This window comes from Triturus cristatus, chromosome 5_1 (genome assembly GCF_964204655.1).
Source record: "Triturus cristatus chromosome 5_1, aTriCri1.1, whole genome shotgun sequence".
In the NCBI taxonomy this organism is placed as follows: Eukaryota; Metazoa; Chordata; class Amphibia; order Caudata; family Salamandridae; genus Triturus; species Triturus cristatus.
Genome location: NC_140587.1, coordinates 775,631,695 through 775,656,420, shown reverse-complemented (window position 1 = coordinate 775,656,420; position 24,726 = coordinate 775,631,695).

Here is a 24,726-nt window from a genome sequence, read left to right as displayed (position 1 = left end):
CCCAAAGGACACCACCACACAGTCACCCTCTAGCGTCTTTTTTGATCTTCCTATCCAACCAACCCGTCTAGCCATTTTAAATTCTGAAAAGAGCGGGGGGGATAATCCCGATCTTGCACTTATCACGTGTAGTGATTTGTTTCTTAGTGATGTCCAATGTTCCCTAGCTCCATATGGCAACGTGGGGACATTGGCCAACACAATTGTGTAGGGGGTTGCTTCTGGTGGAAGGTGCAAAGTGTTTATATCAGGTAGGCCTCTAAGTGGCTGTTGTTCTTGTCGTTGGGCAGATTGCGGTAGGGCTTCCCTTGTATATTCATGAATTGGTCTACTAGGGAGGGGGTCCCATTGGATATTTATTAGTCGCTCTTGAATGATACTTGGGGCCAGTGCATTAAGGTGGCTAAAGGGCATAGCTGTCGTGTTATGGCGCTTGGGCAAAGGGTCCGTTTATGCAGTTTGGGATACTGTCACTGGGCCAAGGCCTGAGGTTTCAGGTTGCGCTACCATGGGTCCGTCACTCCTGTTTCATTGAACGGTCTTTATTTTACAAGGGCAAGTGTCGATCGAGTGTAGCTGAGTGATCTGAGGACCCAAGAAGCTCAACTGATGCAGCTGATTCATGTGAGCACTGCCTGCAACCTTTTCTAGTTTGTCAATGGTCACTTCTAGGCGGGTTAACTTTTGCAGTAGTGGCTCTAATAGAGCTGAAACCACCTCACCCATTTTACCCCAAAATTCCCCGCTTTCAATACCCTGCAGGGAGGTTGAGGAACTCATAATAGGCTCTTTATTAACAGGACTAGGTCCATGCGAGTGCCCTTCTACATCCTCCTCCTCTTCCCCCGTGTTTTTACTTTTGCGTCCTCTTTTTGGTGCAGGGTGTGTTTGCTTTTTGGGGCCCTGTCCCTTTCTTTTTCTGGTCTGAGTTATGGGACTGCTACCCTGGTTGTTCTTGCTTTTCTGCCCCCTAGTGGATACTTTAGGCCATATTATTGTGGCCTTTGACTTAGTAGAGACATTTTTCTTCTGGGGTAAGGCTGATTGATGTCCTATTTGGAGGGGAACTCTGAAGGCATTCAGTAAGATTAGAGGGTTCAAGCAATACAGCCTGACTTAGGGGGGGTTGTGACTCTAGGGACAATCTTCACTCTTTTAAAGCAATTTTGTGGATGAGAGCTGACTCGGCACGTAGCAAGAAGGCATCCAATGTCCCTACCACTCCCTGGCCTGTCAGTGTTTTTTGTTTATTCAATATTTCCTATACACCTTGCGGCAGCAATCTATAACAAACTATAACAATAATCAGCAGTGTATATCAACACGAGTCGATTTTAACCCTTAGGCCCTCGTACCTTAACCCCGGGGCAGTACCAATGACCATGTAAATATAAGGCACAAAGTATAAATATTTTTAGCCCTGTCCGGCCTCTTACGGTCTCTGACAAGCACGCCAGCGCGCGTCCCGAGCTGCGGGAGCCCTGGCCGTTATATAAACACCTCCTGGCGCTCTCCTCAGCGCCAGTGTCCGCGGCGTGCTAGTGGTGCAAGTGGTGCTGGGATTTGAAGTCCTTCGAATCTCCGGGACCGGCAAAACAGGAATCCAGCAACCCGGTGATAGGAAATAACAATGACGGCAATGTGGCAGTGTTCAGAGGCCATTTGAGAAGTAATTTAGCTTGGACAGACATTGCTGATTCGGGCAAAGTTTTACTGGACGACAATTTTAAAAATGGCAAATGTGTTGCAGTGATGAGGTATTATTTTAGGAACCATGAGACCTATATACTTCATTCGGTGTCAAAACATAGGTTTAGGCGGGTCAAGTAGTCTTATAGAGAAAGAAAATAACTCCTTAGAGCAATCAAGGGGAGAGCTAGGGAATAAATACTAGGGGTACGTCCCGTTCCCCAAATGAATACTAAACTCAAACAATGTGGACGAACCCACTATGTGAATGCAGTTAGATCACTGTATATAGTGTGAACATGGACCCATTAGGTGTTGTTAAAAGACCCCTCACACACCAACCTGGTTGGTGTCATGCTTCATCATTGGGGTCCCAACCGGGCGGCCGAGTGCCTCCCAGTTGTGCTACGACGCCTGATTACAGCAGAGCAGGTGTTGTGCATATATGTGATGTGAAGTGATTTTGTACAGTTAAAAATATCTCTGAGAATCCTTGCCTCTAACTTTAATAATGGCGGCTCAGGATATGGTTAAAAAACAATATGTGTAGTGCAACTAATCTGGAATTATTACCGTAAATTGACTATGTGTGGCGGTGTACATGTTTCAGCCCGTTTAAAAAGTGAAAGGGCTTTCTTCAGGACCAGGTGAGTGAATGGTGAGAGGCAAAGGTGAAAGGTGCCACGTGAAACCTGTTGTGATACCTACAAACTGACACTTGAAAAATACAATGCATGGGGATATTAGGCAGAATATGGGGGCTCGGGGGGAGGGTCGATCGTCCAAGAATCCGATTTGGCCTTGGAGGTCCCTCCGCTGCAAACCTGACTCAGTCCCTCGTAGTCCCGATATTCTGCCTAATATCCCCAAACATTGTATTTTTCAAGTGTCAGTGAGTACGCCGACACTTATACCACACACCTTAGCGTGTGTGTAGGTATCACAACAGGTTTCACGTGGCACATTTCACCTTTGCCACTCACCATTTACTCACCTGGTCCTGAAGAAAGCCCTTTCACTTTTTAAACGAGCTGAAACATGTAGACCACCACACATAGTAAACTTACGGTAATAATTCCAGATTAGTTGCACTACACATATTGTTTTTTAACTATATCCTGAGACGCCATTATTAAAGTTAGAGGCAAGGATTCTCAGAGATATTTTTAACTGTACAAAATCACTTCACATCACATATATGCACAACAACTGCTCCGCTGTAATCAAGCGTCGTAGCACAATCGGGAGGCACTCGGCCGCCCGGTTGGGACCCCAATGATGAAGAATGACACCAACCAGGTTGGTGTGTGAGGGGTCTTTTAAGAACACCTAATGGGTCCATGTTCACACTGCATACAGTGATCTAACTGCATACACATAGTGGGTTCGTCCACATTGTTTGAGTTCCTGAAATATTACATCATCACTGCAACAAATCCGCCATTTGTAAAAATGTCCTCCAGAAAAATTCGGCAGGTGTAAGCAACGTCTACTCAAAAAAAATATTTCTCTAATGATCCAAAAACACAAATCGAAAATGAAAATCTCTGGACAACATTTTTTTACAGCGGTATATCAATGGGCCAAGACTATAATGGGTCCATCCCCGTGGGGCACTCGCATGTATCTTTGCCACAAGTTTGGTTGCACAGGCTCTCTTGTTAAGAGATACAGGGTTTTCTCTAACATGCCCTAACAATGCTGTTGGCTCATTACTAGATGTGTTTCTGCCTCTGAGAAACTCTGCTCCATTTTACGACATGATTACTTGTAGGGCCCCCCACCAGGTCAGACATACCTGCATCTTCCTGTCCCATATCCTAACCTCCGCTACTTAGAAAAGGATGCCTCTGAACGTTTATACGTAGGTGCCCTACTTCCTTTATGGGGCTTCTGCAGCACTATTTGCGTCTGATTAGAAGTGCGTGCACATTTTATGAGTGCACAACTTGCACATTCGCAGGAGCTCTGTTGGCTCGTCCACTCGTGCATGCATGCATGAGCACGTCCCCTTCTCAGCCTGTGGCTCTACCGTCTGCAAAGTCTGTATGCTAGGAGTTTACTCATGTCTGCATGTTGTATAACCAGTGCTTTAAATGGGTCTGTACTGGCCGGTACGGAGTACCGGCACTTTTTTATTTTGAGGGAGAGTACCAGCACTTTTCAAGAGTGATGTAATACGTTTAATTGGAGAGTGCCATCATTTCTCAGAAACAAGCAGGTACTCTGGTTCAGAGTACTTGCACTTCTATTTTCTGCACTTCTATTTTTCCATTTCAAGCACTGTGTAAAACTTTTATGAATATGGCTGCCTATGCATGTGCCCAGCCATCACATGTTGAGCACTTATGCAAATGCTCCTTTCCTTAAAAAGCACAAGTCACTTTTCCAAGTGTTAAAGAATATTACACCTCAAAAAAGGCCAGATCGTTGAAGGAAATAACATCATCGGCGAAGGGAGTGCCAGGTTCGTTTCACTATTCTTCAGGCTTTCCCTTTGGAGCCAGTAATCTGTCACTCTTTGCGTAAACACGCACCATATCACATCCCAAACATTTGTTTAACCCTTCTCTCTTGTGCTTTTAACAGCAGGGGAAGGTGCTCGGCGGGGGCTGTGGGATTCCTAGATTACCCTGGCAGAAATGTCAGATTTCCTATACCTTGCACCCAATCTGTAATGTGTCAAGCAGCCCTTCTGTCCAGCCTCCAGAGTTGGAAGCGGTGCGTGGTACTGCCTCGCAGGGCTGCGGCCTACTCCTGTGTGAGCGCGCGGCTGCAGACATGTCCCCGATTACGTCTCAGGGCCCGCTAAGCTGGAGCCAGGGTTAATTTGCCCAGGCAGTGGGAGTTAAAACGATATCTTGTGTATCCCTTCAAGCCCTTTATTTTGGGAAAACCAGAGCTTGTGTTTCCACGTAAAAAGTACATTCTCTGACATCCAATTCCCTGACGTAGGAACATTTCTTAAGCTCCTGCAGTATCATGTTTTCTGTCGGAGGATACGGCGGTGCTTTTCATTGTCCAAGAGTGCTCCAACATGTTACTTTGAGAAAGGTCGCGTGAGGGACTACTGGCTGCACGTGACAGCACGTATGTTTAACGAAGGGAGGTCAAATTCCACTCAACATACAACACCTACCCCATACATGACAACATTTTAGAAGAGGAGAGAGGGGAGATTTAAAAAAAAACCCTCCAAAAATCGAGAGAATGTATTTCCCCTACTGACCTCTATTGGAGCAGACGCAACAGCCAAAAGAAAGTCATTTCTGTCTTTGAAACATCGGGAGTATCCCGGGTCTTTTGGCATGTTCGAATACCGTACTACGAATCGTTCACGTCATCCTCTTCACTGCTCTTGCGTTGAAGCTGACGCAGGCAGTACCGGGGGAAAACTGAACATTTCCTAAAACACCACTCAGCGTTTTAAAATGTTCCTGCGCATAGTTCACACATTATTCCAGAGATTTCAGAACAGTTCCACCTGGCGAGGGTCAGCACCAGGGCAAAGATTCAGCAGGCCTGTGTGGGTGCGAGGGAGGAGACAGATTCTGCAGCAAGGCCCAGAGATCTGTGAGAGGAATGCTCTTCGTTTCCAATGTAAAGGGAGATTTGTAAAAAAAACAAAGAAAACGACTTTTTATTCACAAAATAAATGACTCTGCTGTCTCTACACGCAGCCCAACTTGGAGGCTAGATTCTGCTATTTAAAACAAATTCCTGAAACACTCAGTCATGCAAGAGGCATACACAGAGTATGCAGGTATGAACATCTTACCTATTAACAATGCAACTTACCAATGTTAAAATAGCCACAATGGAAGAACACACTTTAACAAAGGCTACTTTTGATTAAAAACGTAAATGTTAGCATCCATTGCAGCATAAAACACAGTCCCATTGCTAAGTCCTGCACCTCTAACAGAGACCAATAAGCAGTCTAGAATGTTGCTTGATTGGATGATGTCAGCTGGGAATTTGAGAGGAACTGTGTCATCATTCATTCTACGGCCCCTTTAACATTTACTGTTTTCTTCAAGCCCCTCCCCCTCCCACAGCCAATAGGCCAATGAAGACCCTCCACTGCTCAATAGCACCATTTGATATTGCTTCGAGTAAGGGCACAGAACTCCATTCAAGAAGCCATTCAAGCGCTCTCATACTCAGTACGGGTATGTCAATAAATTAATTATTGCACCAAAAGGGAAACTGGAGATTGCTCTATTTAGGGGCCGATTCCGATCGGAGGGGCTCCGACCGACAGTCGGAGCCCTTCCGACCGATTCGGATCATGTCGGACGGATTCCTTTCCGACCGAGCCATTCCGATGGGCTCGGTCGGAAAGGAATCCGACACGGATTTCCGGATTGTGGATGACAGGCTCGGAGAGCCCGTCCACCGTCCGGAAATCTCCCAGTACTTCCCCGGCTGCCTCTTTGCGACCGAGGGAGTACGATGGCAGCTTTTCACTGCCTTTTCGTGACGGTTTTTCCGGCACGAAAAGGCAGTCGGAAACTGTCTTTGGGGGCCCCCAGTTGGGCCCCTATGGGTGCTAGGCTGCCGAATGGCAGCCTGGGGGCACCTATGGTGCCCCTCTGTGGATCCCTGCACCCGGTGGCAGGCACCTTGGGATGCCACCCACAGCACAGGGTGCAGAGATGAACTGCACCCAGCTCGGAATGCATGCCTGCATTGTCTTGTATACGAGTGCGACCGAACCCTGTTCGGTCGCATCGTACTAGCAGGGCCGAAACCGACGACAGCAGGTCGGTCGGTTACGACTCCTGACCGATGTCGGACGGACCTGAGTCCGTCCGACATCGGAATCGGCCCCTCAGTGTCTCATCAATAGAATCATGACAGGATTTGTGGATAATACACTGGTGGCACTGAGTGCCAAACTGCAATTACCAAAATATGCATATTGTACTGAAATTATGCCGAACTTTGTAAATTGCCCCACTTTGCTCACAGTGCTCCAGGATCCCACAGGAAGGGTTACACAAGCAGTGGAGTAACAGTAGCTCCTGCCGTGTGGGGTGGGGTGACCTAGGTCCACGGGGCCCCCTCTGGCAACTATGCATGGACGCTGGGCCCCTGGCCAGAGAGGTCCTGACTGGCTCAGGAGCGTGTGGGGCTGTCTCCATGCATTTTGCAGGGGCCCCCCCATCAAGTTTCGTTACGCCACTGTACACAAGCACATCAAGCTCTAAGTAAAATTGGCAGCTCCTAGACATGGGTGCCGATCACGATCCGGTAAAAAATTCCCCCGTGCGACTCGTATCGGGTCTTTTTACCGTACGAATCGTACAAGTGCCGTACGAACTGGCAATCACGATTCGCATGGTAAAAAGTCCATACGAACCGCACTGGGAATCATTCCCCACACGTCCTCGGGTCGGAAAATGTGTCCGACACGTCCTCGGACGATTTACCGTACAAACGTGAAAATCCAAGTCCGACCGAGGAATCACGATCCATCCCGTGCGTCCGAGGTTACAACCGTATGGAAAAAACACCGTCCGCACCGAACTCCTACAGCAACCATGGAGACATGTGCCCGCATACGCGCCCAACACTCCCCCCAGCCCCCGTACGTCCGACACGTACCCCCCGTATATGTATACCCCCACCCGTCTAGGTACACCCCAGTACGTTCCAGTCGAACCCCCACCCCAGTACGTGTCATAGCCCCGTGTACCTACACCCCAGTACGTTCCAGTCGTACCCCCACCCCAGTACGTGTCGTACCACCGTCAATGTACACCCCCCCACCCCAGTACGTGTCGTACCACCGTCAATGTACACCCCCCCACCCCAGTACGTGTCGTACCCCCCGTGTACCTACACCCCAGTACGTTCCAGTCGTACCCCCACCCCAGTACGTTCGAGCCCCACCCCCACCCCAGTACGTGTCATACCCCCCGTGTACCTACACCCCAGTACGTTCCAGTCGTACCCCCACCCCTGGACGTGTCGTACCACCGTGAACCTACACCCCAGTACGTTCGAGCCACACCCCCACCCCAGTACGTGTCATAGCCCCGTCCACCCACACCCCAGTACGTTCCAGTCGTACCCCCACCCCAGTACGTGTCGTACCACCGTCAATGTACACCCCCCCACCCCAGTACGTGTCGTACCCCCCGTGTACCTACACCCCAGTACGTTCCAGTCGTACCCCCACCCCAGTACGTGTCGTACCACCGTCAATGTACACCCCCCCACCCCTGTACGTGTCGTACCACCGTCTATGTACACCCCAGTACGTTCCAGTCGTACCCCCACCCCAGTACGTTCCAGTCGTACCCCTACCCCAGTACGTGTCGTACCACCGTCAATGTACACCCCCCCACCCCAGTACGTGTCGTACCACCGTCAATGTACACCCCCCCACCCCAGTACGTGTTGTACCACCGTCCATGGACACCCCCCCCCTGTACGTGTCGTACCCCCCGTGTACCTACACCCCAGTACGTGCGAGCCACACCCCCACCCCAGGACGTGTCATAGCCCCATCCACCCCCACCCCAGTACGTTCGAGTCGTACCCCTACCCCAGTACGTGTCGTACCACCGTCAATGTACACCCCCCCACCCCAGTACGTGTCGTACCACCGTCAATGTACACCCCCCCACCCCAGTACGTGTTGTACCACCGTCCATGGACACCCCCCCCCTGTACGTGTCGTACCCCCCGTGTACCTACACCCCAGTACGTGCGAGCCACACCCCCACCCCAGGACGTGTCATAGCCCCATCCACCCACACCCCAGTACGTTCCAGTCGTACCCCCACCCCAGTACGTGTCGTACCCCCCCGTGTACCTACACCCCAGTACGTGCGAGCCACACCACCACCCCAGGACGTGTCATAGCCCCGTCTACCCACACCCCAGTACGTTCCTGTTGTACCCCCACCCCAGTACGTTCCTGGCGCACCCCCAACACAACCGCCTAAGTACGGAGCGCACCCCATGCCCCAACATCACAACCGCATGTACGAGTCGTACAAAGCCACACACAAGGACCAAATCGTACAACCAAATGGCCCATGTACACACCGTACACACGCTCAAAACGCACGTACACAACAAGGACAAAACAAAACAACTCAACAATACACCATTCGAAAGGCACACAGCCACTAAACATGGCCAACAACCACTAAAATAACACAATCACTGACCTGCAACTGTCAAAAACAAACAGAGGCCCAATACACCACCACTCCTTATAACACACCCACCCAAAATTCAAACACTGCCACACCCACCCATGGACCAATGAAAAGGGCCCACACACACAAACCATGAGCCTTTGCAACAGACCCACTGCTGCCAGACACCACAGAACCAGACTACAAGCGACACCACATCTTACACTTGCACACCTTCACACGACCACCCTCACAAACACCCTCTCATCACATTCACACACACACAACCATCCACACCCCCCCCCCAACATCCACACACCCCCCACACCCACACCATCCCCACCCACACCCCTCACCATGCCCACTACCAAGAATCCAAAGTTCAGTCACCGAGAGTTGGAGGTCCTTGTTGATCAAATCCTCAGAGTCGAGCCACAGATCTTTGGAACATTGGTCAGAAGCACCAGCCAGGCAGCCAAAACAGCCATGTGGCAGACCATCGTCGATGCTGTGAATGCTGTTGCGGACACCAGGAGGACCAAGCAGGATTGCCAGAACAGGTGGTACGATCTGCGGAGGAGGGTCAGAGCCAAGAGACAGGAGGAACACGACCAGGCCAACGCCACCGGAGGAGGGCCCTCCCGCAGAGCCGTACAGTACCATCCCTGGGAGGAGAGGGTGATGGCCATACTGCCGGTGGAGGCAGTTGAAGGAGTAGAAGGACTCCGAGACCCGGGTGAGTACACAAACAACGCACCTCACATGGGGGGAACTGCAACCACAACCAAAATGAATAACAGGCACGCAACCACCACAAGCCATCGCATTACTCAACCACACTCCATGAGCAGGCACATGCCACTGCTGCCACCATGCCCCATGCACCCAGCTGGACAATGTCAAGTCACAGGCCACAGAAGACAACAACACATGACACGGTAACCCGGATGGCGGGAGGCTGGGCACCAAGAATCACATAGTGCGACTCCAAAGCAGACAACAATGCCCTCTGCCCATATGGCCTAGGTCACAGCCAGACAAACACTGTGTCCCAACACAGGAATGACTTGCCAGCAAATGGCGGACGCCTTGCATCAACACATGGGGGTGAAGGCACTGTTTTGCACATGCAAGCAGCTAATGAACAGCCAACAGTGTGAAAGAGTGGCAGCACACACCACCACAGCAGCAGCGCACAGACACACAGCAGACAAAATGGGTGCCTGGAGATCAGAAACAAACTCACATCAACAGGCCAAGGGCCACTCAAAGATCTGCTAACAGTGTGTGCCCAGGAAGCTGGGCCAAGGTGACAGAGGGTGACACACGGAGGGAGGGAGAGGGGGACAGAGAGGGAGGGAGAGGGGGACAGAGAGGGAGGGAGACACAGGAAGATGGACAGAGGGAGGAGGCTGACACACAGAGGGAGGGAGAGGGGGACAGAGAGGGAGGGAGAGGGGGACACAGAGGGAGGGAGAGGGGGACTGAGAGGGAGGGAGACGGACAGAGGGAGGAGGCTGACACACAGAGGGAGGGAGAGGGGGACAGAGAGGGAGGGAGAGGGGGACTGAGAGGGAGGAAGATGGACAGAGGGAGGAGGCTGACACACAGAGGGAGGGAGAGGGGGACAGAGAGGGAGGGAGAGGGGGACACAGAGGGAGGGAGAGGGGGACAGAGAGGGAGGGAGACACAGGAAGATGGACACAGGGAGGAGGCTGACACACAGAGGGAGGGAGAGGGGGACAGAGAGGGAGGGAGAGGGGGACAGAGAAGGAGGGAGACACAGGGAGAGCAAATCAGTCCTGTGGTGTGTGGGAATGTCTGCTCGTCAGCAGGTGGACTGCGTGCATGTAGACAAGGGTGGCCAGTGCCAGAACCCCCCCTCTTCATCATGGCAAAACGCAGGGCCATGTTACAACCTGTACACGAGCACAAGGACAGCCACCTGCATCATATAAGTGTGTGGATCCACTCCATGTGCACATGTACAGTGCTACAAGGAAGGCGCAAATGCATAGCTCGGCACACATGCACACTCCACTGCTGACTGCAGTCACACTTGACGCAGCAAGTAAGACTGTGCCACACATAGTTAAAGGGGCCAAATTGGTGCCCAAGGGACACACACATGCACAAGTGCACTGTGAGTGGAATGCAAGACAGATCCTAATTCCAAGAGGAAATGTGCCAACTTTGTAACGGATGAAACATGGATGTTGCATGGATCAAAATTAACATTGTCTCTCTCACACACAGGTCAACGTCGTGCTGCACCCCCCAACACTGGGGGGGAACACTCACAGGACCCGGATCTGCAGGAGACCGATCCCACCGGCAGCGACCACTCTCACCACTCTGCGGACGACCCCGACCGACCTGGCCCCTCTGGTGTCCAACCACCTGCAGCACCTGCGTCAGGTACAACCGTGCCAACCACCACCCCCACTCCTGCCACATCCCAGGAGACACCCAGGATCCCTGCCCCAACACCACAATGCAGCCAGGCTCGCCAGGAGGGACACGGTGTCCCGGGCACCCAGGAGGAGGCAGGCGACAACGCCAATGCCACCCCTCAGGGGTCCCGGAGACCCGATGTGCCCACAAGTGCAGGCCAGACGCAAGTGGGCAGGGGTGGTGGGAGTGGAGGACGGCGGAGGCGCGAGCCTGACCAGTTGGCTGGGGATCCGGTATTTTCACATGTCCGTAACATCCTGGACTCATACCGGCAGGACACCACGGGCATGGCCCAGGTTGTGTCCGTCCTCGAGGGGATCAAGGTCCAGCAGGCCCAGCAACATGCGGAGCTAATAGCCTGTCTACAGCTACACCAACGGAGGATGGAGGACAGACAGGCTGAGCAAGTGACGGCGTCCCAGGGGATTCACGCTGAACTCCGTCGGATGGCCGACACCATGGCCGACCCTCCCTGTGCCAGAAGGCGGAGAACATCACCACCCACAGGGAGGGATCATGAGGAGGAGGAGGAAACATCCGACGGAGCATCCCAGACGTCGTCACGGCCTGCTGCTGAGGTTCCCCGCAGGAAGCCGGGTCGTCCACGGAAAGGACCGTGAGGGTGGCTGCTACATCACCATCTCCCAGGACACCTGGCCTGGCACCTGGCCCACTGGAGCAACAGCATCACAGCATCAAGAGACATTCTCTGCCACATGGCCCTGCTGGTCACTGGCTGACCAATGTTGACAAAGACTGTGGCATGGACTCTGAGGATTTCCAATGGCAAGGACACCAACTCCCCTACTGAACTTTGGATTCCCTAATCCCGGAAAGCCCCTCACTTTGCCCCCCCCCCCCCCAATAATAAATCACACTATTAAGAGTAGATGCCTGCTGGTAGCATTATTACCTAACATGTGTCTTGTACAGTCTAAACATGCCTGAGTCATCTGTTCACTTCAACCATCCACACCCTGGGGCCTGAGTCTGGCACAGGACACATGGGTCACAGTTTTCTAGGCAAGACAGACATGGAGCACCATACACACCCGTGATGGTCAGAACCAGCTGAGGGGGTGGCCGAACAACTGTGCTGACAGACACATTGAGAACAGCAACAGTCATGCGCAGAGGTCAGGGATCCTGGCCCGTGTCCTGGGGGGCACCCAGGTACGTGTAGACAGGTGGCAGAACCATGTCCTGCAAGCTTGAGTCCGGTGGATGCAGAGAATGGGGTCATGGACAACGTTGGATGCATGGGGATGGCACATGTCACAATACCCACACAGTCATGGACATCATGCCCAATACACAGTCTCAGCACACACACACAGCTTGCATCTTGCCACTCGACACATTGACACATAGCCACAATCAGGGAATACCATGCCAGACATGCAGGATGCACCGTGCCAACACACCAGCATTGACTGAGAAGAGGCACCTTGGAGGCATAGGGACACCTTTAATAGTCATGTTTTTGGGATTGCAGAGGCAACTTGAAGTACACATGAACACATCATGTGGAGTAACATGTGGCTCCAACACTGGCACCCCCCTTCTGCAGCACAAATGCGTGATAGCCATGGAACTGGCACACAAGTGTCGGCGAACAGCTAAATACCCACAGCTGCTCACGGAGAGACTGCCATACACCATACATCCGCTGATGTGGAAGTCCCACGCCATGTCAAGACAATGTTAACCGTATGTGTCCGAGGGCAGTGTCACACACATTGATGCCTTCATCACAATCCACTATCCCATCACTGATGACTGACAACCAGGCAGCCCATCTATTCAGGTGTACCCAGCTGCATGTCGTGTCCCATGGGGATGCCACATGTCTGCAGAGGAACCAAACCCCGACCGGGGCAGTGTGCACACATCGTGAACAACTGCCACACCCAATACACCCCAGATGCATCCCTTACCCCATGGAGACTTCCAAACGTGTCCGTGCCTGTAACGCTGAGTCAGCCCACGATGCCATGTCCATGAGGAATAGCAGTGCCACAACAATGCAACCAGAAGACGGCATGCGCAGGTACCTGGGGAAGAGAGACACACAAGAAGTCAGCCACAAAAAGCACAGCCACTTGCATGTGCATTGACTCGACACATGTATGGATGACAACATGCTAGGTCACAATTATGAGTGGGGAAATACTACCATCACTGCCACCATCACTCCAGTGACACACCCACACACACCTCTGACTCACGTGCCATACATGCAGGTGGAGACACGCATCACAACACATGCCACACGGGGACCAAGGCGTGCACACTCAGACACTGGTACTCACCACTAAGCAAAGAAGTCGCGTATGAGCCGAGTCCGGATGTCCTCTTGCGGCTCCACATCCTCCACATCACTAGCCCCATTGCCAAGCCCTTCGTCCTCCACGGGTGGATGGTCCTCGTCATGTTGATTCAGGATGAGTGGCACAGCTCTTTCAACTGCCATGTTGTGCAGCATGCAGCAGACCATGAAGATCTTGCAGACCTTCGCCGGGGCATAAGGGAGTGCACCGCCGGTCTTGTGGAGGCACCTGAATCGGCTCTTCAGCATGCCAAACGTCCTCTCTATCACTCGCCTTGTCCGGCCATGGGCGGTGTTGTAGCGGAGCTGGGCCGGCGTGATGGGGTTGCGGAGAGGTGTCAGCAGCCAAGGCATGTTGGGATAGCCAGCGTCCCCTAAATGGAAAGCACATGGATATCGTTAGAACTGGCGAAGCGGTAGTGCTGCTCGGCCAAACAGAATACAGGACAGACAGACTGTACCCACCAACAACACATGCCCGTTCGTTGCGCAGCTGCATCATCATATCAGGCATCCCGCTACGCCTCATGATGTAGGCATCGTGTGCTGATCCTGGAAAACGAGCACAGACATGTGAAATCACCATGTTGGACAGACACACCACAAGGGCATTGATGGAGTGGTAGTGCTTCCGATTGCGGTACGCCACCTCCCGTGCGTGTGGTGGTACCAAACCTACATGTGTCCCATCTATGGACCCAATGACATGGGGCATCCCTCCCAGGGCATAGAAACCACGCTTGACCTCAGTCATCTGTTCAGGGGTTGGGAACTTGATGAAGTCATCCAGGTGATTCAACATGGCCTCCAAGAAATCATGCAGCACACCGCTGAACATGCTCTGGGACATGCCACCAACATGAGCTATGGTATTTTGGAAGGTACCCGTGGCAAGGAAATGTAGGGCAGCCATTACCTTCAGCTGGGGTGTCAGTGCCGTAGGATACCTGTGCTGCGGTTGCAGGTGTGGTGCCAGTCTCGCCGTCAGCTCCAGAATCAACGGTTGGGTGAAGCGGTAGAGCCGGATCCTGTCATTCTCCTGCATGGTGGCCAAGTCTGGAATTCTTCGGGCAACAGGAGGCGCTCTGCAGTAATTTGGAAGTGACAAGGAAGAGTGAGTGCACTACGAGAACAACTCATGTCTACTGAGCACATGTAAATCTGGCAATACACACATGCCACATAGGGAGTCAGGCATGTGCTACATGCCCAGGACACGTATGGATGCAAGGTGACACTCCTTCCAAGACCCAGCTACACACGGTGATTGAGAACCTCCCCATGCCACGCCATGGAAATAGCTGTGTCCCAGTGCAAGTGCACTGCCCGACGCAAGACAGGAGTGACATACACCCACACATCAGCAGAAGTGTGATGCCGATTGCAGAGACTGGCAGCGGAACACTTGAGCCACAGGTCACATGACATTACACTAGTCCAGCCCACACACCTTGCCATGAAGGTGCACATGTCATGACTCCCCACACATTCCTTGTGAGTTTGCTGACATGGCCTTGTCACGCTACTCCGTGTCCCTTGCATACATGTGCACCTCACATCCGATGACACATGTGGCATGGTGTTGGGAACAGTGTGCAATGACAATCTACACACAGCCACATGTTGGTTGCTGCAACGGCTGCAGCTTTTGAGGGTGCTACAACATCAACCTGATGTAAATCCCGGACACATATATGGCATAGTCACATTGTGCACTGTGGGTAGTGATAAGTCATGTGTCATGACCCCTGTACCGGCCATCATGGGACACTTCCGTGTGTTGGTGTCCGTGCCATGCCAGTGACGCTCACCCCAAGTGCGCAGTCCCACATGCACACATGTCAAAGGAGTCAAGGGCATGCCTGGCACACATTGCACCCTCACACAGTACACATGTACACATCTCATCATACATCTGGTGCCTTCTCCACTCAGGAGGCATGTTCCACATCACAGCCTGTGACACCTGTGCCCCACACATGTGGTAATGCACAGACGATGCCTTGATGTCCATTCCTGGACAAGTATGTCCATCCATGGACAAGTATGTCCGCCCTATTCCTACATGTGTGTCGCCTATCACCACAGTGATGTGTAAAATCCGCCGTACTGCTGCTGAGAGGGCCTGTGCATGTTCCCAAATCACTGTGGGAGTGCTGCCGTATGTGTACCCATCGTGATGGCGAGCGTAGATGCGAGTGTACGGTCCGTACCACTACGAGTACGCATACGCGTGCAGACCCATAGTGATAGAGAGCGTAGATGCGAGTGTACGGCCCTATCACTATGGGTCTGCACGCGTATGCGTACCCGTAGTGGTACGGACCGTACACTCACATCTACGCTCTCCATCACTATGGGTCTGCACGCGTATGCGTACCCGTAGTGGTACGGACCGTACACTCACATCTACGCTCACTATCACTACGAGTACGCATACGCGTGCAGACCCATAGTGATGGTGACCGTAGATGCGAGTGTACGGTCCGTACCACTACGGGTACGCATACGCGTGCAGACCAAAAGTGATGGAGAGCGTAGGCATGCATGTACGGGCCGTTGCCATGCATTTGGGGTGCCCTAGGGCCCCCACACGCACCGTACCTGTGTGTGATGCTCCAAATTACATAGGGGACAAGTATTAAGGCCTACATGCATGCTGGTTGTCATGGAGACCAAGTTCAAAATTCGAAATAGTTCTGGAAGGTGCACAGCAGAAGTCAGTTGGGATTTGTCTACTTTGTTGCAATGTGTTTGTGGGGCTGACATCATGCAGGAGAATGAAACCGATCGAGAACCCACAGACTGCTAGGTTTGAAGGGATTGGTGGAAACATAGGATGCAAATGTGAGTGACCAATCTCTCTGTACTCCTGTGCATGAGACTGGGCAGAAGGGCACATATAAGGCAGCCAGGTCCCATGAGGGAGCACTTGCCTGCTCATCTTTGCATTTGTCGACCCAGCTGCTGCTACTGATTCCCTGGAACCATGTCAAGGGCTGTGGAGAGGACACAGCCATTCACCCTGGAGGAGAACATGGCTCTGCTGGATGTGATCCTCCCACAGTACTCCATGCTGTATGGGCGACCAGGTTATCAGGTGAGTGCATAGGCCACTGCCACAGACTGTCCCTATGTGGTGACTGTGACTTCTGCCATTGCGTCCAGGTGTAACACACATGCCATGTACTGTCGGGGGGTCCCAGGGGGGGGGTGCCTGATGTCTCCCAGCAGTGCCCTGAGACAGGAGGGGTGGGGGCCTATCACTCACAGCAGTGCCCTGAGCCAGGAGGGGTGTGTGCAGAGTCCTCCCAGCATTGCCCTGAGACAGGAGGGGTGGGTGCAGAGTCCTCCCAGCAGTGCCCTGAGACAGGAGGGGTGGGTGCAGAGTCCTCCCAGCATTGCCCTGAGCCAGGAGGGGTGTGTGCAGAGTCCTCCCAGCATTGCCCTGAGACTGGAGGGGTGGGTGTGGAGTCCTCCCAGCAGTGCCCTGAGACAGGTGGGGTGGGTGCCCATCACTCCCAGCAGTGCCCTGAGACAGGAGGGGTGGGTGTGGAGTCCTCCCAGCAGTGCCCTGACACAGGAGGGGTGGGTGCAGAGTCCTCCCAGCAGTGCCCTGAGACAGGAGGGGTGGGTGTGGAGTCCTCCCAGCAGTGCCCTGAGCCAGGAGGGGTGGGTGTGATGCACAGTGTGAGCCTTGATCATTGATTGTGACATTGCCATCATTCCACCTGTGTACCCACTGTGGCACGTAGTGCTTTTTCCCTCACCAGGGGATGATGTCCCTATGACAAAGGTGCAATGCGTTGGCTGCATGACATGCCTTGTTGTAACCAGCTAATTTGTACCCATATGTCACTCTGTGACATGTGGCTGGTGTATTGATGTGGTGTCACTTGTTCCTCCTCACAGGTAGGCGCCACTGCCAAGGAGCAGATCTGGCTGACCGCCGTCAGTGCCGTGAGTGGTGTGGATGGTCGGAGGCGGAGCCTGCCCCAGGTGAGGAAACGCTGGCAGGATATCCGGTGCTGGACGCGGAGGATTGCACGGCTCCTGCTGGGGGACTCACCTGAGAGCCACAAGAACCGCGGCCGCCGCCGTCTGAGCCACCTCCACAGGCGTGTGCTGCCGGTGGTCTTTCCAGACCTGGAGAGGCGCTTACAGGCGATGCAGCAGCCGGAAGGGGGTAGGTACATGTGTGTTTGGTGTGTGTCACCGCCATTTGTAAGGGCACAGTAGCATGAATCCACTGGCAGGGTTTAAAGGTGCTGTGCAGATCCTGTTTGCCCCAGTATAGCGCTGTGCCCCTGCCACCCTTCCCCTCCTTGCAATGTGTTCCCTGGTCTGTGTGTAGTCACTCCTTCACAGGGTAATGTAGGCTGGCGCTTTGTCCACGGGAACAATGTCTGTAGCATCATGTGTGGGGGTGGTGTGTAACAGGTTGTGGGACCTTGCCTGTGCACTGTCAAGTTCACTGCATGTGGGTTCCATGTCAGTTGGCACTGATGCTGACTCCAGACATGGGAGTTGGTCTCTCATGTGTCATGCCTTACAGCGCGCATGTCCTATGTAGTGGCCTGTGACATGATGTGCATGAGTGTGCGATACACATAGTGCAGGGATGGTGACGTGTGTTGCAGTCATTACCATTCAGTAGCATGTAGTTGCGTGCCCACTACTGTCCCCTGGGGCACCTTTTCCTCAGTGGTGTATGTGTCATCATAAACGTGGCCACTGTCAGTGTCTACAGCGTAAGTTGTGCTCTGTGCCATTGTCCCCTGTCACCATGTATATAGACGTGCTAATTTGTACAGGTGTCCACTGTGCAGCCTGACCTGATTGTCCTTCTTCATACTCACAGTTGCCAGTGCCTGTGTGTCTTGTTATACTCATCTGAGGATGGGCACTGGTACCTCATTATTTGTACAGGCGCACCTTGGCTGTTTGGCGTCCAATCTTGCTTTTTGCCTGCCCCTGTGTGTATCACCCAGACTATGAGATGTTGGTGCCACCTGTGTCTCAACAATTTGCCTCGTGTAGGGTCTTGTTGGGGCGGGCAATGCCTATGTGTTAAATCCTGATTACCACTTGCTGGGTCTGGGCAGTGTGTGATGTGCCTGGACACACACGCAATGTGCAGTGACCGAGTCATGTTGTGCATGTTTTCAGCATTACCTATGCAGCATGTGTCTCAAGTTCATGGATATGGTCCCTGGTCATCGGTATTTTCGCCAACGCCGTGTGGTGCAGATGCAGTGCTGGATTGTCCCCAGGGCCTGGGTGCTATGTCAGACTCCTTTTCCTGTGTTTAGCTATTGTCTCATGCTCTCCATGGTATTTCAGTGGCATGGTGGCTCAACCAACTGTGTGTTTCATGCCCTACATCGGTACCCTGTTCAGTAGATGTTAGGGATCTTCCTTTTCAGGCCATGCAATGTTACCTATGTAGATTGGACTCATGTGACAGATGTGTACGGGTGTCTGAATAATTTCTGTCTCTCCACCCTGCCCACAGCATCGTCGGGGGACACAGAGGGAGACATGGACACAGACCAGGCGGAGGGACCGAGCACCAGTGCCAGCCGTGACATCGGGTCTGGCACATCGAGTGGGACAGAGGCGGAGGAGAGTGTGGCCGAGGACCTGTCGACTGGCACATCAGACTACGAAGCTGACAGGTCCGGGGACGATGTCTCCGAGTGGGCGGAGGCTGCACCAGCAGCTGACAGCGGAACAACACCTCGCACCGCCCCCTCAGTTTCCACCAGCCGCCTCCCACTTGCTCGTGTCCCTTCCCAGCGTGCCCGGTCACAGCATGTCTCCTTCCTGCCAGGCACCGCACCCCCTGCCCCTGTCTCCACTGCTGCCGCCAATGCAGAGTCTGTGGACATCCAGCGGCAACTGCAGGTTGGTCAGGCTGCGATCCTTAATGTCCTCCATGCCCACGGCAAAACCCTCACCAACATCGAGGCTTTCTTGGAGGGCATTCATTCATCGCAGGCTGACCAACGCAACTTGCTGAGGTCCATCGACTCCACACTGACTGCAGCAGTGGGTCTCCTGCAGCGCGACCTCCCCCCACCTACCCCTGCCCCATCCACACTTCCCACTCCCATGCCTGTCACACGTACACCCAGACGTCGGCATGCACCCACATCAACGGACACGGGCACCACACCAGCAGGGAAGGTCCACCGCACTCCTCCTGACACGCACACACAGGGTGAGGTAGGCACACCCACTGGGTCGGGGGGCAAACGTGTGACACGCAGCCATAGTGGGAGTCCACATTCCACCCAGTCCACTCCCTCCAAATCCCCTCCCCTCAGCTCTCCTGGCCACATCTCCCCCAAGGACTCCTTCATGGCCGCTCTGTCCCTGAGCCCCACAGTTACACCACCACGCAAGCGGTCAAGGAGGTCCCCGGTCAGGGTGGTTGAGTCTCCCCCCCTGTCTCCACCCTCCCCCGGTGGTGCTGCGACCCATCCCTCTGACCCCCCCCCCTCCTTGGGGCCTGAGGTCCCTTCGGGTGCAGGGGACTCCCTGGAGGACCTTGCAAAGGTGTGTAGTGCCATCCTGGCCTCCGCCTTTGGCACTGACCCACCCCCTGTGGTGGAGTCCTCCATCCCTGCACCCACAACGCCGCCCCTTTGCCCTGATGTCCCTGCGGTGCCTGTTGCTCCCCCCCCCCCTGATGCCCTCACCAGTGTGGAAGACGATGCCATTTGACTGTGCAGGCAAGGTAGGGGACACGCATCCCACTGTGTCCCCCATCCAGCTGAGAATCATTGACTGCCCTATGGGCTTTGTGAAGATTGAACTGCCTGCGATCCACGGACATTGTGCTCCTGCTGAATAAAGCTTAATTTTGTTTTCATTATCACACTACTGCTATGCTGGTATTGGTGTTGGTGGGGCTGCTACATGGTTTTGGGTGGTGTGTAAGGGTTTGGGTGTGTGGGATATGTAGTAGTGTACTGCTCATTGGTGGGACCCTGTGATCTGTGTGCCATCACAAGGTGTTGGCTAACTTTCTTTGTTCATGTAGGCAGTTACTGCATGGTGCACTTGTCCCAGGGTGTATTCCTTCCTCTGTGTACCCAGCTTTCTTCCCTGCAGGGTGTTCCCAATGTTTAGCGCAGAGCTGTGTCTACATGAGCTGTGTGTGTGACGGAGCCCTTCTACTTTGGCCATGCATGCAGGGCCATGTCTCCACCTGCGACAATCGTGGCATCCTTGGTGATCACTGTACTTGTGTGTGGAGTCTGTTGACATGAGTTCATGGGGACTTGTTCCCTTGTAGCCAGTATGCATGTGGATAATTCTGGCCTCACACACATGTGTTACACCCCTCCAGTCTCAGGGCACTGCTGGGAGTGATGGGCACCCACCCCTCCTGTCTCAGGGCACTGCTGGGAGGACTCTGCACACACCCCTCCTGTCTCTGGGCACTGCTGGGAGTGATAGGCACCCACCCCTCCTGTCTCAGGGCACTGCTGGGAGGACTCCACACCCACCCCTCCTGTGTCAGGGCACTGCTGGGAGGACTCCACACCCACCCCTCCTGTCTCCGGGCACTGCTGGGAGTGATAGGCACCCACCCCTCCTGTGTCAGGGCACTGCTGGGAGGACTCTGCACCCACCCCTCCTGTCTCAGGGCACTGCTGGGAGGACTCCACACCCACCACTCCTGTCTCAGGGCACTGCTGGGTGGACTCTGCACACACACCTCCGATTTCTGGATATGTGCGCTTGGCACATACACGGTGGGGGTACGCACAATGCATTCGAGGTGAGGGTACGAGTCTACTGACACTGGTGTGGTGGGGGTACGCTCCGTACGTCCGCGGGTGGGGGTACGGGTCGTACTTACACTGTTGGGGTGGGGGTACGCTCCTTGCATTCGCGGGTGGGGGTACGGGTCGTACTTACACTGTTGGGCTGGGGGGTACGCTCCTTGCATTCGCGGGTGGGGGTACGGGTCGTACTTACACTGTTGGGCTGGGGGGTACGCTCCTTGCATTCGTGGGTGGGGGTTCGAGTCGTACTTACACTGTTGGCATGGGGGGTACGCTGCATGCATACGCGGGTGAGGGTACGGGTCGAACTTACACTGTTGGGCTGGGGGTACGCTCCATGCATACGCGGGTGGGGGTACGGGTCGTACTGACACTGTTGGCATGGGGGTACGCTCCTTGCATACGCGGGTGAGGGTACGGGTCGTACTGACACTGTTGGGGTGGGGGTACGCTCCGTACGTCCGCGGGTGGGGGTACGGGTCGTTCTTACACTGTTGGCATGGGGGGTACGCTCCGTACGTCCGCGGGTGGGGGTACGGGTCGTTCTTACACTGTTGGCATGGGGGGTACGCTCCTTGCATACGCGGGTGGGGGTACGGGTCGTACTTGCACTGTTGGGCTGGGGGGTACGCTCCTTGCATTCGCGGGTGGGGGTACGGGTCGTACTTACACTGTTGGGCTGGGGGGTACGCTCCTTGCATTCGTGGGTGGGGGTTCGAGTCGTACTTACACTGTTGGCATGGGGGGTACGCTCCATGCATACGCGGGTGAGGGTACGGGTCGAACTTACACTGTTGGGCTGGGGGTACGCTCCGTACGTCCGCGGGTGGGGGTACGGGTCGTACTGACACTGTTGGCATGGGGGGTACGCTGCATGCATACGCGGGTGAGGGTACGGGTCGAACTTACACTGTTGGGGTGGGGGTACGCTCCATGCATACGCGGGTGGGGGTACGGGTCGTACTTTCACTGTTGGGGTGGGGGGTACGCTCCTTGCATTCGTGGGTGGGGGTTCGAGTCATACTTACACTGTTGGCATGGGGTGTACGCTCCATGCATACGCGGGTGGGGGTACGGGTCGTACTTACACTGTTGGGCTGGGGGGTACGCTCCTTGCATTCGTGGGTGGGGGTTCGAGTCGTACTTACACTGTTGGCATGGGGGGTACGCTGCATGCATACGCGGGTGGGGGTACGGGTCGTACTTGCACTGTTGGGCTGGGGGGTACGCTCCTTGCATTCGCGGGTGGGGGTACGGGTCGTACTTACACTGTTGGGCTGGGGGGTACGCTCCTTGCATTCGTGGGTGGGGGTTCGAGTCGTACTTACACTGTTGGCATGGGGGGTACGCTCCATGCATACGCGGGTGAGGGTACGGGTCGAACTTACACTGTTGGGCTGGGGGTACGCTCCGTACGTCCGCGGGTGGGGGTACGGGTCGTACTGACACTGTTGGCATGGGGGGTACGCTGCATGCATACGCGGGTGAGGGTACGGGTCGAACTTACACTGTTGGGGTGGGGGTACGCTCCATGCATACGCGGGTGGGGGTACGGGTCGTACTTTCACTGTTGGGGTGGGGGGTACGCTCCTTGCATTCGTGGGTGGGGGTTCGAGTCGTACTTACACTGTTGGCATGGGGTGTACGCTCCATGCATACGCGGGTGGGGGTACGGGTCGTACTTACACTGTTGGGCTGGGGGGTACGCTCCTTGCATTCGTGGGTGGGGGTTCGAGTCGTACTTACACTGTTGGCATGGGGGGTACGCTGCATGCATACGCGGGTGGGGGTACGGGTCGTACTTGCACTGTTGGGCTGGGGGGTACGCTCCTTGCATTCGCGGGTGAGGGTACGGGTCGTACTTACACTGTTGGGCTGGGGGGTACGCTCCTTGCATTCGTGGGTGGGGGTTCGAGTCGTACTTACACTGTTGGCATGGGGGGTACGCTCCATGCATACGCGGGTGAGGGTACGGGTCGAACTTACACTGTTGGGCTGGGGGTACGCTCCGTACATCCGCGGGTGGGGGTACGGGTCGTACTGACACTGTTGGCATGGGGGGTACGCTGCATGCATACGCGGGTGAGGGTACGGGTCGAACTTACACTGTTGGGGTGGGGGTACGCTCCATGCATACGCGGGTGGGGGTACGGGTCGTACTTTCACTGTTGGGGTGGGGGGTACGCTCCTTGCATTCGTGGGTGGGGGTTCGAGTCGTACTTACACTGTTGGCATGGGGTGTACGCTCCATGCATACGCGGGTGGGGGTACGGGTCGTACTTACACTGTTGGGCTGGGGGGTACGCTCCTTGCATTCGTGGGTGGGGGTTCGAGTCGTACTTACACTGTTGGCATGGGGGGTACGCTGCATGCATACGCGGGTGAGGGTACGGGTCGAACTTACACTGTTGGGGTGGGGGTACGCTCCATGCATACGCGGGTGGGGGTACGGGTCGTACTTGCACTGTTGGGCTGGGGGGTACGCTCCTTGCATACGGGGTGGGGGTAGGGTCCGTACATATCCGTCCCCACGCTATGTGATGTTTGTGCGGCCCGTACCCAGGCCTTTGCCACGTGGGTGCGATCCGTCCCGCCATTGTTGGGGTGACGTGTGTGGGCGTGGTCCGACTGGTACCCACGCTCTTCAGGCGTGGGTACGGGACGTACCTGTCTGGTTGTGTTGCCGGTTCGCGTGGTGACGGACTTCCATTGTGGCGGTCGCTGGCTTATCAGGACACGCCCCCACCCCCTCGTGGTGACCAGGGCATGGGAGTCAGGTATGTCCAGGCCATGTGTGGTGTGTGACTTATGTGGTTGTTTTGTGGCCTGCCCTGGTCGTGCCACCCCCACCCCACCCCACTTTCCCCCCTCCCTTAGTTATTCTGACCTTCTGCGGCGTCTGCGTCGTAACCTGTAGAGGAGGTGTACTGCTATGAGGGCAGGGATGACTCGTAGGTTCGGGTCCATGTCTGTCCGTCGCGTACTGGTCCTCCTTGTTCGCGTCGTCGTCTGTCCGTCGCGTACTGGTGGTCCTTGTTCGCGTCGTCCTGATTTCCCGGCAGTTTTTGGCTGCCGCAAAATATTCACCGTGCGGGGTGACGTCGGTGCGAATCGTGATTCCTGGGTCGTGAATGGCTGGCTGCGAGCGTCCCGACGTCAGGTCGGCGCTTTCCCGGATCGCATTGGTAGGTGTTTTTTGTTCGGTCGGGCTTTTTTACGAATCGTACGGTAATGGTGTGCCCGTGCGAATCGTAATTCCTTGTTTGTAAAAATTGTCGACCGGGTACGCGTCGGGCGG